Source organism: Brassica napus, chromosome C2, assembly GCF_020379485.1.
Source record: "Brassica napus cultivar Da-Ae chromosome C2, Da-Ae, whole genome shotgun sequence".
Taxonomy (NCBI): domain Eukaryota; kingdom Viridiplantae; phylum Streptophyta; class Magnoliopsida; order Brassicales; family Brassicaceae; genus Brassica; species Brassica napus.
In genome coordinates this window covers 29,266,739-29,280,764 of record NC_063445.1, presented here as the reverse complement: position 1 = coordinate 29,280,764, position 14,026 = coordinate 29,266,739, and positions in this window count along the sequence as shown.

The following is a 14,026-nucleotide window of genomic DNA, read 5'->3' as shown; positions in this document are numbered from 1 at the left end:
TGGAGTTTGTGGCAGACTACGATATAAGGATTCGCTAACATCCTGGTAAAGCGAATGTTGTTGCGGGCGTCGAAAAATATTGGGAGTGATCGCGGGACGAAAAATTCACTGAAAGGCCGATATCGGACAATTGACCGAGAAGCTCGAGGTGGCTAGATGTGTGTGTGTTCAGGACGTGGTGGCAAGCTCCTGTCAGTGTGTGTGTCAAGAGAAGCAGGAGGTGTTGCATTACATGCAACCTGTACATGCAAGTAGCCATGTGGAGCACGAGGTGGAACGGCCAAGCACGAGGTGTCGCGATGCATGCGACCGAAGCATGCGGCCAGCCATGTGTGAGATGGGGTGTCGACCTGCATGCACTTCAGTCATGCAGCAGGCCATCTGGACGTGGGGTGTGTCATCCTGCATGAGACTGAGGCATGCAGCCAGCCATGTGGAGCACGAGGTGGAACGGCCAAGCACGAGGTGTCGCGATGCATGCGATCGGGCCATGCGGCCAGACATGTGGAGGACGTGGTGTCAGCTTGCATGGGAGCAGGACATGCATTCAGACAGGTAGAGGGTGTGGTGTCAGCTTGCATGTGAGCAGGCCATGCTGAAGGACATGTGGAGCACGAGGTGCCGCCGCGCATGCGTCCGGAGCCATGCGAAGCGACACACGGGCTGCCACACGGCTTGTTCCTGATTGGTTGCTGATTCCTATAAATAGGCCACGACCCCCTCTCATTTCAAACCATCCAGAACACATCAAACCTACTTCAAAACATAAAGAGAAAGCAAAGAAAGAAAGATCGAATTTCGATAGTTTTCGAGCGATTTAGGCAGTTTTCGAGAACAGTTACTCTGCCGATTTTGAGTCAGCACTTGGAGAAGGTTCTTTTCAAGTGAAGAGAGATCAGTTCTAGTGGAGACCAGTTCAAGTGGAGTTCAGTCAAGAAGAGGGTCTACTTGTGAAGGTCGGGAAAGGGTTCGGATCGCAGAAGTCGGGTTTGGGGTCAAGGCCACGGTCAACCAAAAACTGTGAGTTATAATCGATTGATTGCTGAGTTGTTTTCATGCAGGGTCCCGTTACTTGGAAGTTGGATCATGGCAGGAGGCCGGGTCTAACTAAGTAACGGTTTGAATAATTGAGGTTATGTTGATTGAGTTGATGGCATGCTTGTTATTGTTTGAGAACCGTAGTAGCATGCTAATGGTTAGGTTGATTGGTTAGTTAGCGAATGCAGAATGCTTAGATGATATCGCTAAGTTGTGGATAGTTAGGTATTCTGGAATTAGTCTTTATGCTAGATTCTGGAATGTGGTTGATTGTGTTGTGATTATTACTTGAAACCTTGTGTTATTTTTACCGGGTTTAGTATTAATCGTATATTGGCCGACAGCATTTGTGTAACCCACAATGCTAGGCATATTGGGGTGAGTTAGTGTTCCTTCAGACCTCGTACCCGGCGGGTTCAAGGAAACCCCTTATTCACTGGATCGGGAAGACTCAGATAGACGGGGTCATGGCCTATGGCTGAGTGATTACACGACGGTGTAATGTGGCAGTGACCCGAAGGACTGTGGGCTGTCGCGCGGTGACCCGAAGGACTGTGGGCCGCGGTCGGTTGAAAGTTCCTTCTTTTGGCCTTCGTGGTAGGAAGATAGGATATTGCCGATAGTGAAGGAGGAACATAACATCACCAGGGCCCGAGTTTGATATATATATATTATATCGTGTTTTGGGTTGTTAAACCCTGGTTTAAATCGAGTTTGAGTTTGGTGATGAGCTAGTAATTAGCATAATGCTAGTTATCTTGCTATCTTTTACCGCTGCGTATTTCTGATATTGCTTATTGTTATTAAATTGTGTTGTTAGGTGAACCTCTCGCGTTAGATTGTTTGGGGTGGGATAGCGAGGGGTTGTATTTGTTAGTGGGGGATTGTAACTCGCTGAGTAATGCTAGATTACTCACTCCTCACTCGTTGTTGTTTCAGGTGACCAGTAGCAAGCTTGTAGAGGTCGCGGGAGGCTAGGCTGGCTGGTGTAGGTTTGCATCTTTTTGCTTAAGACGCTTTCAGACTATAAGTATGTACTTTCGCTTTCTTGGCATGCCACCACTTGTATAATATTTTGTGTATTATAAACCAGATATTATATAAGATAAATAAAGCGAATGTTTTGTGAAACTGCCTTGTTGTTCTGATATTAGCTTGTCCGAGCTAACACAACGTCAGATTGGAGTACGGGTTGAGAAGCCTTAGGCTTTGGTCTGACGGGACGTGTTAGTGGGCGGCCTGGCCTAGTTACGAATTGCACTTTTCGTGACCTTGACCGGATCGGCCGTTAACCCGTCATGTAGCACTCCCGATCCTTGGTAGACGGTCGGCCGTCGGTCATGTTCTTGTTTGATTGTTGGCCGGTGGTTTGACATATGCCTAGAACGGTTCGGGGGCGTTACAGACGCCGCCAATAAACGTTGAGATGGCCATAAACGAAGATATGCGTTTTAAACAATTTTTAGCACGTAATCTTCGAATAAAAAATAAGGAAGCTCATTTATCACTTAAAAATGCTTTGATTGAGCATATTTGGGAGCATTATGGAAATAATTGTATTGATTAGTTTTGTATTTTATATATATATATATATATATATATTGTAATTTGAATTGTTTATGTTTTATTATTATATGTAATTTTATGTGTTAAGATTTTTTATCTTTTATTATAAGTAATTTGATGTTATAATTAAATATGTTTACTAATTATGTCAATACCATATATTAATATGGGTTTATTGTTAATTTATAAAATTTTAATGACTATAATAAACTATTACTGAAATTGAGGACTAAAGTGTAAAATATAAGTTTTTAAGAGAAAAAATTTGAAGTCACAATTGGAGAATCACCCCTTCGACCCTTTATTTTAAGGGTGGACCCTATAAAAGATGAAGGGGCTTGTTGAAGATGCTCTCACACTTGGAGTTCACATTTAAAAAAACAAAAAATCATTGTGAAGTACACATAAAATGCATTATGGTTAATTGTAGATAAATTATAGGATATTTATATACAAAATCTCTCGATTTGGTGAAATTATGAAACTTTGACCCCACCTTCTAGGGTTGGGCATGAATACTCATTACTTGCCTTATACCCGCTACTTGACCCGTACTCGCCTCGTATTTTCAAGTACTCGTCGTTGTCAAGTCAAATATCAAGTCGTTAAGTTTTGCTACTTGCAAATACAAGACAAGTAACAAGTATCACAAAAAAAGTTACGACTCGCCTTGATATTACTCGTTACTTGTTTTACGACTAAAAAATATAACTAAACCATAAAAACTAAAGCCCTAAACAAATATTTCTTCGTTGTAAGAAGTAAACAATACTTTCTAATTGAATTCCATCTTCTTCTTTTTTTTATATTAGGTGCAAATATTTTATTTAAAATAACTCTCGTATTTTTACCAAGTCGAGTAAATAAAAAAAACTTTTATAACCTTCTCTCTTAAAATATTATCTATCAAGTAATTTTTAGAAAGTTGGAAATATATCTAAGTAATTAATAAATACTTGTAAGTAGCAAGTAATCGAACAAGGCAAGTAACTTGCAAGTAACATATTTTTGGATAAGTACTTGAAATAACAAGTACTCGTTTCTGATAAGTCAAGTACAAGTCGGAAAATTAATTACTCGTTCAAGGCAAACCAAGTATCAAGTATACGTAAAAAAGCAAGTACCCGCCTTGCGCCCACCCCTACCTTCACCGTACTTTCTAAATACTAAATCATAAATCTTAAATTCTAAACCAACTCTCAACTCTTAAATATTAAACCCTAAATTCTAATTACTAAACCCTAAACCCAAATAGAAGAGAACAAAATAAAAAACATGAAAAAATAGGTGCACGCGATATATAGGATTCAATCATTATTTAAATTTTAAACCACAAATTTTAAATTTTAAACTCTAAATCTTAAACTCTAAACTCACTCTCAACTCCTAAATACTAAACCATAAACCCAAATATAAATCCTAAATCCAAATAGAATGAAACAAAATAGATAACATATATAATACATATTGGTGAAACTATGAAATGTCTATGATTGTATGGAAGAAAATAATATTCACCCCAATTTTACTCAAATTCTCTAAATATTAAACCCTAAACCCACTCTCAATTTCTAAATACTAAACCCTAAACCCTAATTAGTAAACCCTAAATCCAAATATAATGATAAATCCAAATAAAATGAGACAAAATAAATAATATAGTAGATATTGGTGAAATTATAAAATGTCTATTATTGTATGAAAGAAGTTAATATTGACCCCAGTTTCACCCACACTTTCTATATACTAAATTTTAAACTTTCAATAAATCAAAAACCCAAATATAAATCTTAAACCCAAATATCAAAATTTATAACCCAAATGTATACCATATTATCTGTATATCTTATCATAATACCAACTAATACAACCAATATATATCTTACATAATGAGTTTTTTTATGACCAAAACAACAATGAGGAGAGAAAAAGACTTTGGAAATAATGGTTTTGTTGTGAAATATAAGTCTCGAGAGATGTAACTGTATCAGCTATATATATATGTGTATGTATTATTATTCTTTGGGTGTATTGTTTATTTAACAAGAGAGATAGAGAGGAGTTGACTTGTTTATTTGTTCGTTTGGAAAATAGAAACGAGAGAGAGAATGACAATATTCTTAGATTCTTAATTATTATACAAACCATACAAAGAGCCACTATTTATAGTAGCCTAAAGTCGGTTCATCAAACCGACTATTAACTAAAAGACAAAAGAGGAGATAAACATTATCCCCTCAAATAGATAATCATCCTCTATATTATCTTTAACACTCCCCCTTGATTATCTATTTCGTATTACGTAGTTCCTCGTTAAAAACCTAATCATGAAAAAATTCAATGGGACAAAAACCATGACAAGGGAAAAAGAGTACGTCCACGACCATGATAATGGTTTCTACCACGTCCACGACCTCGTCCTCTTCCACGACCATGATAATGGTTTCCACCACGTCCACGACCTCGTCCTCTTCTATTATCATAACTGGATGATGCAACATTCGCTTCAGGTAATGGAGCAGATCCAGTGGGACGAGCTTGATGGTTTAAAGTCACGAGTTGATTATTCTGCTCCGCTACAAGGAGGACTTGCATCAACTCCAAGTAACGGGTATATCCATTCACCCGGTACTGTTGCTGCATGATTACATTTTCAGGATGGAACGTGGAGAGAGTTTTCTCGATCATATCATAATCACTTATTTTCTCTCCACATAACATCATCCTCGAAGTAATTCCGAACATCGCGGAATTAAACTCACTAACACTTTTGTAATCCTGGAACCGGAGATGGATCCACTCGTGTTCAACTATCGGTAAGATCACATATTTCTGGTGATCGAACCTCTCTTTTAAAGATTTCCAGAGGTCACAAGGATCATCTTTCGTAATATATTCATCCTTTAAACCATCATGGATGTGGCGTCGTAAAAATATCATGGATTTTGCCTTTTTCTCATCCGACACCGTCTTTGAACTATCGATGGTTTCCAAAAGCATGTTTCCTCTCAGGTGCATTTTTGCACCCACTACCATGTCATATAATTATTTCCCGTAATATCCAGGGCATTAATTTCGAGCTTTGTAAAATTCGACATGATAACTGTATTCATAAAATAATTATATAAATATAGTAATTACGAGAATATAAATGCCTAATTTAAATGCAGAAATTAAAGGCTTAAAATAAAAGCAAAAATTAAATTGCAGAAATTTAAATTGCAGGAATTTAAATAGCATAAATAAAATCGGGAGGCTCAGCCTACCACATGATCCGAGGAGTCATAGACTACCATATTGATCATTTTTCAAAGTTCGAGGAGACATGGTCTACCATTTTGACTTTTACTTATTTCAAGGTCCGAGGAGACTTAGTCTACCATTTTTGACCTTTTATTTTTATTCACGGAGGCAAAGCCTACCACGTGTTTCTCTGATCGTGAAGGCATAGCCTACCATAACGATCAGTCGGGAAAGGCAGCGCCTATCATCCCGAAAAATAAACGGAGAAGGCCTAGCCTCTCACTTCGGAACAAAAATAAAATTTAAATAAATTAAATATATTGGAATACATAAATTTAAACATTACCTCGGCTGGTTTAAGAACTTTCGGATTGATAAGCTTCGGTTGGTTAGAGCTTCCGGATTGATAGACTTCACCGGTATATGAGAGCTCGTGCTCAGTTGGTCAGAGCTTCGTGCTGATAATGTGTTGTGAAATATAAGTCTCGAGAGATGTAACTGTATCAGCTATATATATATGTGTATGTATTATTATTCTTTGGGTGTATTGTTTATTTAACAAGAGAGATAGAGAGGAGTTGACTTGTTTATTTGTTCGTTTGGAAAATAGAAACGAGAGAGAGAATGACAATATTCTTAGATTCTTAATTATTATACAAACCATACAAAGAGCCACTATTTATAGTAGTCTAAAGTCGGTTCATCAAACCAACTATTAACTAAAAGACAAAAGAGGAGATAAACATTATTCCCTCAAATAGATAATCATCCTCTATATTATCTTTAACAGGTTTTGAATATTTGTTGCAATTCTATACATATATCAGTCACGTAGGTTGCTCTATAAGGTCCATTCTCTTAGCTGTAGAGTCAACAACTAGAACGGTCAGGTCTACATGCTTACCTTAGTTGTAGGGTTAATAATGAGATTTATAGATTCACACAGTAGCCTGACCATTTGCCTAATTTATTTTATTTTTATGGTTATTCACCGCAATTACTCAATAAAATGAAACAAAATAAATAATATAGTAGATATTGGTGAAATTATAAAATGTATATTATTGTATTAAAGAAATTAATATTGACCCCAGTTTCACCCACACTTTCTAAATACTAAATTTTAAACTTTCACTAAATCAAAAATCCAAATATAAATCTTAAACCCAAATATCAAAATTTGAACCCAAATGTATATCATATTATCCGTATAACTTATCATAATACCAACTAACACATTCAACATATATCTTACATAATGAGTTTTTTTTATGACCAAAACAACAATAAGGAGAGAAAAAGACTTTGGAAATAATGAGTTTTGAATATTTATTGCAATTCTATACATATTCAGTCACGTAGGTTGCTCTATAGGGTCCATTCTCTTAGTTGTAGAGTCAGCAACTAGAACGGCCAGGTCTACATGCTTACCTAGTTGTAGGGTTAATAATGGGATTTAGAGATTTGCACAGTAGCCTGACCATTCACCTAATTTATTTTATTTTTATGGTTATCAACCGCAATTACTCAATAAAATAAGAGCAAATAAATAATATAGTAGATATTGGTGAAATTATAAAATGTATATTATTGTATGAAAGAAGTTAATATTGACTCCAGTTTCACCCACACTTTCTAAATACTAAATTTTAAACTTTCACTGAATCAAAAACCCAAATATAAATCTTAAACACAAATATCAAAATTTGAAACCCAAATGTATATCATATTATCCGTATAACTTATCACAATACCAACTAACACAATCAATATATATCTTACATAATGAGTTTTTTTTTATGACCAAAACAACAATGAGGAGAGAAAAAGACTTTGGAAATAATGAGTTTTGAATATTTATTGCAATTATATACATATTCAGTCACGTAGGTTGCTCTATAGGGTCCATTCAAGCCCTTGCCTGATACCAATCAGATAAAGCATTGGCTTTGGGGCCAACAAGAAAATATTTACTTTAGGGGCCAAGAATAAGCGAAGTTTCTCTCTAGTTATGGTGGCAAAAGCTAGGTATATTACAGCGGGAGGTTATGTGTTCGAATTACATGGGAACACCTTTTAATATTTTCATGTTTTATTTAGATCACTAGGTGGTAACCCGCGCCTTGCGCGGGGTGATGGATTAAAAGAGATTATAACTTTAAAACTATATAGACTAATTTATTGGGGGTATTTTAATTATATTTTATGGAAATACATCTAAAAGAGTAAGTAAAGACTTATATAAATTTATTATGAATTTAAGATGAAAAAAAAAGCAAGAGCATTATTGTTTTCATAATATAAATTATGAATATAAAATAAAATGAAACATATGCAACAGAATAATAAAATATGAAAGAAACAAATTTATAAAGAAACAAATAAAAAATTGATAAAACCACAACTACTGTTAGAAGTGTCTTCAGAACTCGTGGTTTGCAATTCTATAGAAAGCCATAACAAAGTATCAACTTACCAAACTAAACACATATATTTACCAAATTCAGTAAACGAAATGTTATACCTCTTTCTGAAAACATCGATTTCTGGAACATCGTTAGGTTCAAAAATAATTTTTGAAACCCATCATTGTTAATCACATTCTTTAATCGACCTTATCATGATAAAAAACAATGTAAGCAAAATCAAAGACGAAATTCATGAATTTTTTTTTGTATGTAGAAAAATAGTAGGTTTTGATGTGGATGAATTTCAGTCTAATGTTATATACAGGGATCACTTATAGGGTTTTGCTTATGAAAGATTAAAGAGAAAAGAGTATTATCTCGCCTAAATCAAATCGAATTAATCCCTAACTTTTAGCTGCCAATTTTAAAATTATGGAAAGTAATATAATTAAGAAATCAACATATAGGAAACAAAATTAACTTTGTAAATTAACTTTGTAAATTAACTTGATCGAATATAACCAGATTGACGTGTTGTGATGGGTTGAGTCCTTAATTTCAGAATCTTGGTGCTTAATCTAAGGAATTGAATAGAATTTGTATAGGACTTTAAATTAATAAATAATTGTAGCACAAATTGTTCTAATTTCTATACGAATACTGGTCTGAGTCAAAACTTTCCTATAATAATTTTTCGAATGCTAATTTGTGAATATATAATGGAAAGTAAATAAATTTAATAATATTTTCCCAATATATATGGCATTCAATGTCGATCTTCCGCGTTTTAGTGTGAATCAAGAAATAATTTTTCGAATGCCCAATATATATGGCAATTAGTTTATACATTCAATGATTTGAAATATTGGGAAAATATTATTAAATTGCATTGAAAAATTGCCATATATATAGTCACTAAATTTGTTTGGACACCACCTAGTACATACAAGATTAAAAAGGATTAGATTATGCATTATATTATATATAATATTTAAACTATACGCTTACATAGTACGTATACCATTAAAAAAAAAGTTAGATTATGCATTATATTTATGTAGTAAACTATAGTTTATTAGAAATATAGCAACTTTCTACAACGTTGATCAATATATGGTCCTATTTTTTCCAAACTACGAAATGTGTTATCACTCCATATAAAACTCATATACCAATATTATATTTTGTAGAATGTAAATCATCCAATAAAAAATATATGAAATAAAAACTTGTTTACAATGCGATAATGATTACAATACAGTTGACTACTATTGTTAAGTTGCAAAAAAAAATACAGCCAAGAAAGAATGAGAAGATATAAACATGAAAGCAATAAATACATTTTTAAAACTCGCATGAAAATAAGAGATATATGTATAATCCATCAAAACCAATTATATTATGCATAAACATGAAACTTAAATGTCCAATGGCACTATATGTAATTAGTCTAGGCAAGCAAGGGTTATTCACTAAATGCTATGAGAAGAGTTCTCATGATGACACATAAGTAATGACAATTTTGATAATAACACATGAGGCAAATGTTTATTATTTAGAATGCTCCTCAAATAATAGTAAAGGGATTGGGCAATTTTTTTTTTTTTTGCTTTGGGGCCCGAAATTGTTTGACCCGGCTCTGGAGCCATTCTGTTAGCTGTAGAGTGAGCAACTAGAACGGTAAGATCTAAATGGTTGCCTTAGTTGTAGGGTTAATAATGAGATTTAGAGATTCGCACAGTAGCCCGACCGTTCACCTAATTTATTCTATCCACCGCAATTACTCTATTCAACTCATATTAATTCACGTCCTCTTTTATTCATTTTCAACATCATCTATAGATAAACTATAGATAAAAAAATTAGGATTTATTTTGTACACATATTTGCATATATATATATTGAAATTATTAAAAATGATAAATAAAATATGTTGGGAATAAAAATAAATAATGACAAGTTACAGCCGTTGGATTCTTTGATTTTAAAAAAAAAATCTAATGGTTGACTTTTAAAGATCAAAAACCTATGAATCAATTTTCGCTACCCCACCTCGAGGACCTATCACTTAAATGACAAATCTGTAAGTTTCATTTTAACTGCTCTTTATTTCGTTCATAACTTTAGTACATGTCTTTTAGTGTTGTAATTAGAGAGTTTAGAGTATGAATATTTCTGTGTTATTATTAATGAATCATAGATGTTTCTTATATAAGGATTACATGAGAGATAAATGGAAATACATAAATGGAAAGATTACAAATCATAAACCAACAAAGAATATGAAATCTAGAAGAATGGAAACTCCTTGGCCGCCAATCTCTCTCTCTCTCTCTCCAAGTCGTGGCCGCCTCTCTCTAGGGTTTGGGCCGTCTCTCTCTCTCTAGGTTTGGGCGGGTTATGGACCGGGCCGGTTATGGACATCCACCAATTGATTTATAACACTCCCCCTTGGATGCCATAACCATACATGATTTGTAGTACGCTTCATGTTGCCTCGTTAAAACCTTATCAGGAAAATCCAGTGGGACAAAACCATGATGAAGGAAAAAGAGTACAAAACGCACTACTCCCCCTGATATGAACCTCACTGTAGGTTTCTACATTCTACGCATCTGATGCGTGATCTTTCCTGTATATATAGGATGGGAGTATTCGGCTAGTTTCATTACTAAGCCGTAACTAGACCACTTCGACCTCTCAGGTCGTCTCTCATGTCTTTTGACATTAAGTGTCTCGGTAAAGCATGTGTGCTAAACAATATGAACCATATTGTCCTCGGAGATCACTATTGGGTCTTTGCAAATCGTGTTTGCATGTGTCCATGGTCTAGGCGTGATTGTCTACTATCAACTGCTCTTTACTTTGGCCATTATAATTACCATCGACCATGTATCAATCTGGTCGATCTATGTTCGGGTCATAGACCTCGTCTATACGTGTCCACTACTTGTCTCATGAGTGTTCAAGATCAATGATCATTGCTGTGAGTTTATAATCTCTTATTATGGCTCTGCGGCCGAACACTCTCATGGATGTGGACATCGATTTCTTTGCCTTAGGTAATGCCGTATTCATTATTCTTTGCATTCCTATCTTAATAATGATGATGGCGTCTCATGACCTCAGTTGCTGTGGATCATATCACACGCTAAGTATACATTATTAGGTCATGAATCTCGGCTTTCACGAGCTTATGGACTACAATACTTTATATCTGACAGGGAAGGATAGATTAAACATCTCCTCTTTGTCCTCACGACAAAACTTTGTGGGAGTTGGTCATACAGCAGCAGAAAACTATTCTGCTATGCCGGATCCTTAAAGGATCTGATTGTCGGATTGCAACCTGATGGTTGATCTTTTCTACTAGCCCGTGATCAAAGGATAAGAGCCGGACGCCTTTAGCAGAAGGGGCCGGACGCCTTTATCTGAAAGCCGGATGCCTTTTAGCTTAAGGGCTGGATGTCTTTAGTCGAAGGACCAGATGCCTACAGATACGTTATGTATCAGTCTACTAACCTCTTTTAGGTTTAGTACAAATACAAGGGATTTTAAATGTATATGGACTGTTATTGGATTATCTTTATACAACTCCAAGATCATGCGTGATCACTTTCTTTTACATACTATATGCAGCTGCTTTTGTTTCAGTCCATGAATCAGCTTAGGAACAAAGCTGTTCTTTCAATTTTATCCAGTGACCTATATGCTACTACATCATTGTATCTATTTTCTTATGACCAGACCTTTTGTTAATTTCGAAATCTATAGCAGCAACCACCACATAGGAGTTTATCTCCTTATAATCTGTTCCTTTGATCTCTGTGAGTACCTTGTGTAACAAGCTATGATCTAATGCTGTTATTAGGAAACATGAACACTCTAGACCTCGTGATCATGTGCCTTTTCTCACGGTTTCTTTATCTCACAAGATCCATCTATTTCACTGGTTTTATCAGATGGCGTTTCTGTATATGTATATGGCCAATACGCCCATCTCTCCTTTAGATACTTTGAACCTCCACGTTTATCTTTCTGATTGTATGATCTTTATGATTGTATGAGTACTCATTCGTGGGTTCATGATCCTCGCTTATATCTTTATGTTCAAGTGCTATTCTCTTATGCATCTTTATACAAATGTAACATTCATGTGTGTGTCGACACTTTCATATGGTTCCATAATGTTCCAGACATGATCCAATGGATTTGAGATCTTATTATCCATGACCTTTACTTCCTAGTAGCTTGGCGTCCCAAGACTACATGGTTTGGTACCTTAGATGTATAGCTGCGCAGCCTTTTCTCAATGTCTGGTATGGTTTCTCTTATAATCTCGGATCTGTATTCTATGCACCATTTTTCTATCCGAGATTCCTTTATCTTATGGAACACTTGGTCTATCTTGTATAGACTCTATAGTAACTTGATTATGTCTCTTCTAGGACATTCATTTGGTGCTAAGCTGGTTATGACTCTAGTCATTCTTTTCGGGTCAGTGTCTGGCTTTTCGATTATCTAACTTTGTATAATCTTTCTTTGGACGTCTTAAATCATAATGTATAGTCCGAGGATCTTTGCCACGACAATGATGGTTAAAACCATTCTTATCATTCTTTTACTCTTTAATCTTTCTTTTATCCAGCTTATAATCTTTCTCCTTTAATATCAAATATATGGATTCATTTGTTTCATGCAATCTGTACCTGGCCACTATTTTTATCACCCATGTTTTGGCTCACGGTCCTTTTGATTTCGTGGAGAAAGTTCTTATTCTTATATATTCTCAATCCTCTTCTGAGATTCCATCTTAGACGGCACACATATGTATGTGGTGGTTTATTCAAAATCTCTTAAGATGGTGTATGTCTGGTTTTATGACCCGTATATAATCTGAGATGGGAATATCTATGCTCACTTATATGACCTGATGCATATTATCATTCTATACATGTAAATTCATGATGTCCCCAAGCTTATAGACTTTAGAATCTTAGTCTTATAGATGGTGGTTTACATGGCCGAATCTTTATAGGTGATGGCCTCTCCGGCCGGTTATGGCCTTTGCGGCCGAGCCATGTCTCTCATGGTCTCTTCGGCCGAGTAATGGCCTCTCTGGCCGAGTAATGGCCTCTTTGGTTTGGCCGTTTAAAAACATGGTCTTAGACCATAGTAGTACACGAATTTGTAGTATTGATCATGGGTTTATCCTCTCTCCCCCTCATGAACATACTACAATTTCGTGATGCTCGGGACAATTAAGCCTAATGAGTTTCCCTTTGTGTACATGTTTCACAACGTGAGATCTTTTATGGGATAACTCTTTGTGCATTTTCAATATTAATCTTTGCATCAAGTTTTAGACTAGGATGGCTAATCCTATCATGTCATATAGTGTATGATTTTCGTGGGATATATCAGTATAGTCACCACTTCTCTTGCCTCTTATCATACTGATCTTATAGCATAGTCTTAAATCAGTAGAGAGCATAGGTATAGTCTCGACCACTTATAAGGTCTTAGGCGGTTTTTTTTTAAATCTGAAGGAATTTGTTTCCTTCTTGCCCATTGTTTCTATTTTGGAAACCATTTATAACTCAATGGGTCACATATCATTGGGTGTGTATAATGCCTTATAGGCAATGCCTTAGCCATAGTTTCTTTACTAGGCTTACTATACCCCTTTCACGATTTCTTACTTGGTATTGTGCCCTTTAGGCAACTCTTTATCACTAGAATCATTCACATGTTCAAGTAAGATCAGGCAA